A 10,259-nucleotide genomic window follows, 5' to 3' on the forward strand; every position below is an offset into this window, starting at 1 on the left:
AGTGTGGGCTCTGCACAAAGAGCTGCTGCCCGACTCCGTGTTCTGGAGCAGACCCCTTGCTCTCTCTGGTCCTTCCCTTTCCACCGGTAAACTGTGGAGCCAGGACTTGCACCCAGGTCTGTGTGATTTCAGATCTATAATCTTAACCACCATTTTATATTGCGCAAAGAGATGAAATCGATTTTCCATTCCAGTATACACAGGGTATCAGTAGGGCATGTATGTATGTACACATGTATGTATGTACACAGAGCATCAGTGAAGCATGTGTGCCTGCATGTATTTATACATGTATGCACATGGGCTATCAGTAGGGCATATATGTATGGCATGAAATCATAGAGCTGACAGGACCAGGTCACTCACTGGGCTCAACCTTCCAGATGACACTCCTCACAAGCACATGTCCATATAGACTCTGGACATTCCAGAGATGTTTTCCTCACTCCTGTCATTCTGTTGGCCTGGGGAAGATTTTCCTTACATGGGGAAGTGCTGAGAATAAAGTTTAAGAGTTTCTAAAACCAGGAAGGCCTTAGTTCTGGTTGTGCCATTTTTTAGCCCATATGATTGGGCAAATCACTGCCTTGCTTAGAGCATGTGGAGACTTTGCAGAGTCACTTTGAGGATGAAGCAAGGTGAGGTTGTGAAGCTCTTGGTGTCTCTGGGACATGGCAGGTGCTCAAGAAACAGACTTTCACTCCCATATACTGATCTGGAGCTAGGCCCATCAGACCTAATCTTTGTACCTCTATCTGAAGACAACTCTCACACTGTCCCAACGCTTAGCCTTCTCATCATGTGCATTGTTGTCAACTTTATCGTCTTCATCATTATCATTATCATCACCAACACTGCATCAGCATCAACAACCTCCTCCTCATTATCAATTGTATCAACACATCAACACCTTGATTAACATCATGATCTTTTATCATATTTATCATCTTCATCATCATCGTGACCATCATCATCACACCATATATTTGAATTAACAGAAGAATTTGCCACATATTCTCATAAGTGAGGCTAGTGGATCCCTCAATAACTCAATGAACAAAGTATCATTCTTTACTTAGAGATGATGAAACTTAATCTCAGAAAACTGAAGTGACTTTCTCAGGCTCACGCAACTGTAAGCATCAAAGACAGGAACCTAAACTATGTCTCATGATGCTAAATCTCATGAATGGCTCCTTTGATTGCATTAACTGTCTCCCACAGGCAAAGCACCCAGCTGGCACAGGTTAAATGGGGTGAGGTAGGAGCCTCTGAGTGTTTGCTGGTGAGGTATGATATTCTCCATCACATTCTTTTGCAACTGACTTTTCAAAGGGAGGATTTTACATTTGAGTGTGTCTATGTGTGTGTGTGTGTGTGAGAGAGAGAGAGAGTGCTTGTCTCTGAAAAATTCTGGGGCTCTGCTCTTGCCAAGCAGACTGGGGATTCAGACCACACCTGAAAGCTTTGGATTCTTTTGTCCCCTGAGAGACTTACTTTGCCTGGCTAATCCAGGCAGAGATTTCTGCTGCCTCCTTACAGGACACAGTTTAGACCAGAATATGAATGGAGATTACAGCAAGGAGAAGAGTAGGTTTAGGGGAAGGAGGGAGCTGCCTGGCAGGAAGCTGGGTACCCAGGTGGGGGCCTTCCATGGATGATCTTGCAGCACTTGGCTGGAAGCAGAATGGGATGCCATGAGCCCCCAGTCCCATTTTCTCCCAGGTGCCTAGAGCAAGGCTTATATCCAAGAGGCTACCCCTAGATTGTTCCCAGAACAAATCTTCTGCCCATACCCTTGTTTTTAAAGCACTTTAATAACTTCCAGAACTGCTTCTGGCACCAACTGCAAATATTGCAGGAACTCAGTTCAATTCAATTTTGACTCTAACTACCTGGAGTTAGGCCAGACTCCACAGGTTAGGGCAATCTTCAAGCACCAGTTGCAAGTTTGGGGGTCCAGGTCACCTGTACTTCCAACCAACTAGCTACAAATTCAGGAGTTCCCACCACACCCTCGGGTTCAATAATTTGCTAGAACATTGAAAGTGTCCTACTAATGATTATAGTTTTATATAAAACTGAAAGTGCTATCCTAATGATTATAGTTTTATTACCATAAAAGGAAGAAGTCAGAAGAAGAGATGCATGGGGTGGGTTCTGGGAGGGTCTCTTACCCAAGCTTCTGTGATCTCTCCACGTGGGATCAGCAAATGTCACCCTCCCAGCACAGCAATATCATCAATGATGGATGCTCAACCTCCCAGAGGTCAGGGAGACAGGCTGACATGATGTGGCCTAATGCCCCAAGCCCCTCATCACGTGGTTGGTCTTTCTGGTGTGATCTGGTTGACCCCACACTGTCATCTCCTTTGCACATGAACTATCAGGTGTGGTCCGGAGTCTACCATGAATAGCAAAAGATGCTCCTCTCATGGGAAATTACAAAGATGTAAAGGTTACCTCCCCAGGAACTGAGAACAAACACCAGCCAAGAGCTCCATTATGCTACACTGGATGAATGACATGCATGTATTTTTCCTCCTCTACGTCGCCCCGTAAATAGGGTGACCCTACAGCCCAGTTTGACTGGGAGAGTCAGATTTGCACCCCTTGTCTTGACTCCCTTCCAGTTTACCATTTGTCACAGTCACCTAACTAGAGAACATTCTCCCCAGGACGAGCATCAAAGAAGGCAGGTGGCAGGGCCACCAGATGAGGGGGTTGCCATCTGGCTCAGGGGGAAGGGTGCTAGACTTGCCAGCTGTACCACTTTCTACTTAGGCAGGACTCAGTTACCTCATCAGTACAATGAGCTGAATCATACGCACTCCACAGGGTAACCCAACAGGAATGGCCCTAGGATGCTCTGTTCCCTGCAGCCATCACCTCTAAGGATCTGTTTTACTCTAGTTTAGCAGTTTCAATCCTCCGGGTTTTCTCTGAGGTGGTCAAACATCTAGTCACATGGAATCAGTGGGCATCTTGGGCCAGCACCTGGGGCTCAGCACCTGTGGGGTCCTAAAGAGCTGTGGTAGGTAGAATTTAGTGACGCCTGGAAAAATCCAGCCCATCTCTCAGTATCACACCAGCTGGAGTGGCCATGTCCCAGGAACTGCTAATATAGTGGACGGATATGGAAAATCTGGAAGATCACAAAAACATTTACTTGTTGGAGGTTTGGGAAATTAGAGCCAAAAAGCAGAAAGCAATATTGGGAGCTGGATTAGCTACAATAAATTTGTCCTGGGGAGAAAGGGGCTGGAGTCAGCTCAGCCATGCCATGTTCCAGGGGAACCTGGCCCAGAACATTCTCTCTGACCTAGTTACTGGCCCCAATGCTTCATCGGTGGGTTCTGACGGACTTCCAGATGCTACCGCTTATGGCCAGTGGGGGTGCCCATCAGTCACAACTGGCCCTGCCAGTCCTGCTGGCTTCTTTTCCAGCCACATACCACTGCACACCTGAGGCCTTTACTAGTCATTCTGGGCCACATGATATGTCCAAATGCAGAAGGCACTGCCAGGCTGTTGACTCGGCCATTTCCTCTTCTCAGCAAGCTTTCATTCCCCTCACCATGTGAATGCAGGCACATTTCAACACCCATTGATAGATTGTTGACTTTCCTTGACTCCACCTGCTCCAGGCAGTGCAAATGGCTCCCTCCCCACTGCTTCACTGTGAGCTTAACTCTCTTTGTAAATGCAGCACACTTTACAAGAGGCTTTGATCTGAGTCCTCTATCCACTGTGACCTCTGAGCCGGCAGACTCTGTGTCCTCCCTTGTCTGTACCCCTAATGCCTCACACAGTGACCTGAGGTGGGTGAACTCTGAGACTCTTTTTCTGACCCACCTGTGCTGGAAATTGTGCAAAGGTGGGCAGCATTCATCCCCACCCCCTTCTCTGCTCTCCAGGGTGCTGCCAGGGCTAGAAACCTGTGAGCTGTGTTTCCCACATTCCTTTGCCACGAGGGATATGGCTCAGACTCTGCCAGTGCATGGACTTGCAAGAGATTTGGAAGCAAGACCACCGGGGCCAGATCAGAAGCTTCTCCAGATGTGAGTTTTACAGTGGCCAGCTAGATTTCCCCTCCATGTGCCCATCACCTGTGCCGCTAACAACAGTTTCCTGCAGCTTTCTGACCTCTGGGCTGCAACTTGCAAGGACAACCAAACCAAAAACTAGTGATGGCTCCTGACTTCCTCTCCTTTTGTCTAAGCACCTCATTCCCTACAATAAACCTTATTCTTCTTGAAATACCTAAGGTGGTTTTTGTTTTCCTGCACTGACCCCCTTGGACCCTGGATTTATGAATAGAAAATTTAAACATGGAACTATACCATTAATAATACATTTTCACCAAGAATGTATTTTGAAGGGCAAATCTCATTATCAATTTAATTTCTAGATCAATTTTCTGTACAACACAAAGTCTTCCCCCTCAGTTTCACCTTTATTTTACTGAAATTTTTTTTTATCAAGATCATGCTTTTTCTCTTTTTGCTGTATAATATAACAATGAAAGTTTGGCTTTTCAATAAAGGCTTTATTTATTTTTGTCAAATTTAATTATATTGATTATCTTTTCTAAATTATCATTTTTATTTTGCCATTTATTTCTGCCAAATCTAATTTTTCTTGTAAAATATCACAATTTTCAATTTTGCCAGGAAAATTTAATTCTTCAATTTTTAATCCATAACAAATTTTACCATATGTAGTTTTAGCTGTGGACAGTTTACTTGCACTTTGAGTACTTTTACACAGACTAATTTTTCTTGAATCAAATTCCTGCAGTTTTGTTGTTACCCACAAGTGTTCACTTTGTCTCTCTGGCAGATTTCACTGTGTGTCATTTCAGCCAATGTCAGATTTCCTCCTTCATTATTATTTCTAACAGCACATTGTACCAATAATCTTCAACGTAAATTATTGTACAAAGATTGATTCTTTGCACTGTCTTTAAATTGAAGCAAAGAGCATTAGAAGAACCAAGTGCACAGTAAGCTTGAAACATTCTTATTTCTAATATAGCAGGGTGAAAAAAAACTCTGCTTCTGTGATTTCCTTAACTTAAAACATATTTGCTCTGAGAATTAAATTAAACAACACATAAAATGCTTAGCATGATATCTGGCACTTAAAGCACTCAATAACTGTTGATCATTCTTATATTAAATCTAACTGTGTGTGGACTTTGAACCCTGTGAGATGGTAGCATTATTATTATTTTCCCCGTTTTTCCATGTGGAAGCAAAGTGGAGTGGTGCCCAGGCCACGACCATTCAGGAAGCTCACAGGCTGGAGAACGGCTCATTCCAGGGGGAAGCTCTCAGCTCTGCTCTGTGCCTCGGCCGGGCTGTCATGGAAACAGTGGGATTTCACCCGAATGACGCCAAGGGCAGGCGAGAGGGGCCACCAGCTGGGAAACGGGAGCCAGGGATGAAATGCCAGCAGACCCCAGCACGTCGGGGCAGCAGGCAGAGTTCACTCACCAGCACAGCCCTGAGCTGAAGGGACCCAACGCCACGGAGAAACCCCAGGGGCCCAGGGCAGGAGGGGCTGGCAGGAGCCCGAAGCTACGAGATGCCCTGAGATACCCATGGCTCCTGTAAAACACGCTCAGTCCATTGTGGCTCGAGAGAGAGGCGAGGGCAGCAGAAGGAAGCGCCAGCTGGGCTGTGGCAAGAGCTATTGCCATTATAGCAAATTACTCCAAACTGAGGGGCCTAAATAATAAAAATGTAGTACCTTAAGCTCTGGAATGGGTCTCACTGGGCTAAAATGAAGGAGTCGGCAGGACTGTGTTCCTCATGGAGGTGAGAGAGGACAATCCTCTCCTTGCATTTTGCTGCTCCTAGAAACTGCCACATTCCTTGACTCGTGGTCCCTTTCGGCCATGTCGGGCCAACTCTTCTCACACTGCCCTCTCTGAGTCTTTCTTCCCATTCCCTCTTTTTCTTTTAAGGAGCTTTGTGATTAGTCTAGGCCCCCGTGGGTAATCTAGGGTAATCTCCCTATTTAAAAGCTGATTAGCAACGTTAATTCCACGTGCAGCCTTAATTCTCCGTATGACCTAACACATCCTCAGGTTCCAGGATTAGGGCATGTCTGGGAACTACCCACCACAGGCTGGTAGAAGTCAACTGGAGCAGAACCAGGGGCATGGGAGGGCAGATCACTGTGGAGAACTAGTCAGACCCTGCATTGCATTCCAGCCATTGGGTAAACTCCTGGGAGATGGTGTGACACAGTTTTGGTGTCAGGCAGACCCGATTTTAAAGCTTAGAATGGTAATTTAGCCACATGCAGCTATTTCCTCATCTGTAGAGCAGTGATGACAATATTTAAGTCACACGGTTTTTGCAAGAACTCAATAAGATATCATGTGTGAAAGTGCTTTCCACTGTCACTTACTCTGCCGTATGTGGGAGCTCTTGCCTCCTTCCCAACATCCATTTACTTAGCAAACACATACTGAACATGAATGAAGTGCCGAGTACAGAACTTGTTAGGTGCTGAGGGAGAGTGAGCTGGACTCTGCTCTATCCAACCTTCAAAACCACAGCAGAGGGTAGAGGAGGAAGAGGGTCAGGCAAGGGCAGCAGCAAAGAGCCTAGAGGAGGATGGTGAGATTCATGTCTCTCCCAAGACCCGCGTGTATCATCCTTTACTGGGCAGTGTCTGAGAGAGTCCCAAACCATGGAGCAAGGAGAAGGAAGGGGTCAGAAGCATGGGGTTTGGATTCAGACCTGGAATTTTTAAATAAACTTTTTAGTATGAAAAATCCTAAGTACTTTCAAAGGAAGAGAGTATAAAATTGTGTCTTATTCAGTTTCCACTAGACACATGTGGCAATTGAGCACTTGAAATACAGCTGATCTGAACTGAGATGTTCTAGAAGTATAAAAATACTCAACAGATATTGGTATAAAATTTGGTTTTAAAAAAAGAATGTAAAATATCTCATTAGTAATTTTTACATTACTTACTTTGGACATGCTGGGTTAAATAAAATCTATTATAATTAATTATACCTTTTTTTACTTTTTAAAGTGGCTACCAGAAAATTAAACTGTGTATGTGGCTCACATTATATTTTTATTGAATCAAGTTAGTATAGAATAATAAAGCCTCACTTTAGTGAATCACCTGGCTTCAACAATTATCAACTTCTAAACACTCTTGTTTCATCTAACCCCCACCAAACTGTGCCCCCCCGGAATTATTTTGCCCAGACATCACATTGATTCATATGTAAATATTTTAGCGCGTATCTCTAAAAGGACTATTTTTAAAAAAATACATTATCTGATTATTACAGCTAAGAAAGAATTAACAATAATTCTTTAATATTATTATCAAATAGAGACTTCAGGTTCCAAACAAGATTGAGTAAACCCATTTCTCTCAATTTCTCCCTCTAACTATAGCTAAAAACCTTGGACTTAATACATAAAAGCAAATATAAGAAGAGTCTGAAAGGTGGAGAAAAAAAATTGGCTAGGAGCCTCAGGACCATGGAATGATGTGGTGCTGAATTCCTGGATTTTGCATTTTCCTCTCCCTATATATATTATGGCTTCCCACAGTCTGGAATCACCAACAAGTTCAGACAAAATAATCCCTGAGAAAATCTTGTTCTCTCTAGGCCAAGGATCAGAAAAGGGGCAGCCTAGCAGAATACAAACCTACTTTAGCCAAACACCATGGAAGAAGTGAGACATCTCACCAGCAGCAGAGGCTGGGGGTGGGACCTGCACTTCCATCCTTGCTCAGTGTAAAGGGCACCTTCCTCCCACCATCACCTGCAGAGTCAGCTGAGGTCAAGAGGCGACACTCAACTTCTACTCTACCTGGAGGTAATGATATGGTACGCTTTTTTCTGTTAAAATATAAATTTTAAACAATATCCAGTCTCATAATATAATAGTCAATAGGTCTATGATACAATGGGAAAACACCCATCATTCTGAGAACCAGGAATATGTCGACCTGAATGAGAAAACACAATAAACAGTCACCAACACAGAGATGACAAGGATTTTAAAGTAGCTATCATAAAAATGCTTCAGTGAGCAAGAGTAAACACACTTAAAACAAATGAAAAAAAAAAAAAATAGGAAGCCTCAGTAAAAGAAAGATATAAAAAAGAACCAAATGGAAATTTTAGACTGAAAAATACAATAATTGAAAGAAAAACTCATGAAGGGACTTATGAGCAGAATGGAGGTGACAGAGGAAATAATCAGTAAACTTGAAGATAGAGCAATGGAAATTACCCAATATAAATAACACAGAGAAAGCAGACTGAAAAGAAAATGCACATAATCTCAGGAATTTGTAGGGCAACAAAAAGTCCCTAACATTTATGTCATCAGAATCCCAGAAAGAGAATGGAAAAAGTGTTGCCCTGAAAAATATTCAAAGAATTGATTGCTGAAATTGTCCCAAATTTGCCAAAAAAAATCATAAATACATAGATTCAAGAAGGTGAGATGACCCCAAACAGAATAAACCCAAAGAAGTTATGCCAAGACACATCATAATCAAACTTCTGAAAACTACGGACAATGAAAAAATGTTGAAAACAATGAGAGAGACATGACACCTTACCTATAGGGAGGAACGTTGAATGACAGCAGATTTCTCACCAAAAACCATGGAAACGAGAAGGAAGTGGCACATTTTTTAAGTATGGAAAGAAAAGAACTGCCAATCCAGAATTCTACATCCAACAAAACCACCCTTCAGAAATGGAGGGGAAATCAAGACATTCTTAGATGAAGAAAAACTAAGAGAATGTGTCACTAGCAGACAAAGCCTATGTGAACAGCTGAAAGAAATTCTCTAAACTGGAAGGAATAATTAAAGAAAGAATTTTAGAACATTGAGAAAGCAGAAAGAATAATGAAAAAAGCTACAGTGTGAGTAAATACAATAGACTTCCCCTATCCTCTAGAGTTCTCTAAATTAATGCAGAAAGGCCCATCACCACCATTTTTATAGATGAAATCTGAGGCTCAGAGAGGTAAAGGATTGCCCAAAAGCTCCCCTTCAGAAAGTAGTGGGACTCTCACTCCAAATTCCACATTTTTCAGTACTGCACCCCAGGCTGGAAAGAAAGCCAGTTGCAGATTTGACCAGGTTGGGGCATGCAGGAATGAGGAAGAGGAGATATCTGTGCAAAGTCACGTGAGCAAGGCTGCCTGGGGGCCCGGAGCCAGATGGTCCTCGGTGAATATCACTGTCGTGAATATTGCTGTCGTGAAATTCACCACTGGCCAGAAAGTTCTAACCGAGTCAGGGGTCTGAAACCCTGCAGGCAGGATTCTCCAGCAAGTGGCCAAGCAAACCAGGGCACATGACAAAACCTGTTATTTGATTACTCTTGTTTATAAAACAAAGAAAGAAACAAAAGGAAAAACAGAGCCAAGTCTCCTTCCCTTTCTCCATCACAGGGTGGCTCTGAGTGGCTGCTCTCCTCCTGGGGGCTCATACTGGGCTTAATAAGATGCCTGGTGAGAGAGAGAGAGAGAGAGAGAGAGAGAGAGAGAGAGAGAGAGAGAGAGAGAGAGGGATCCCCCTTCAAGATAACCCTGAGATGACATGCAGAGGGTGTTCTCAACCCGGGTAGCTATGGCAAAGTCCTCCAGGACATGCCATGTGCTCCAAATGGTGACCGACGTGGGGTGCTGCTTCTCCCACAGCCAGGACTCACAGGGCATCGAGAGGAAACGAGTGGCTTCTCTCATGCTGTCCCTGGGTGGGGGGCAGTGGTCCACAAGATGAGGTTTGCTTCCTACCTCCACGACTTTGGTCCTGCTGGTCTAGGATCCAAATCCCCGAGGGAGGATCATCTGCAAGGGCCACGGCAGTGGTTCCGCTGAGCTGGACGCTGAGGCTGACAGCTGGCCAGGCCAGTTCCTCACCTCAGGGAACCAACAGGCAAAGGGGTCACTGGACTGATTGGGGTGGTTGATGCTGACTCTCGAGGGAAATTAGGTTGTGACTACACAAAGGAGGCAGAGCAGAGTGTGTCAGGAATGCAGGGGCTCCCCATGATGCCTTCAGGACCCCATATTCTGTGGAAACACCCCGATCCAGGCAGGACTGCTAACGGCCCAGGCCCTTCAGGAAGAAAGGTTTGGGTCACCCCGCCAGGCAGGGTGCTCAATGAGGGTAAACGGAATTGAAATGGGGAGAGGGTGAAGGTAATTTTAAATACCAGCTACTGCCACATGACCAGTTGCAGA

The sequence above is a fragment of the Choloepus didactylus genome, chromosome 17 (assembly GCF_015220235.1).
Source record: "Choloepus didactylus isolate mChoDid1 chromosome 17, mChoDid1.pri, whole genome shotgun sequence".
Taxonomy (NCBI): domain Eukaryota; kingdom Metazoa; phylum Chordata; class Mammalia; order Pilosa; family Megalonychidae; genus Choloepus; species Choloepus didactylus.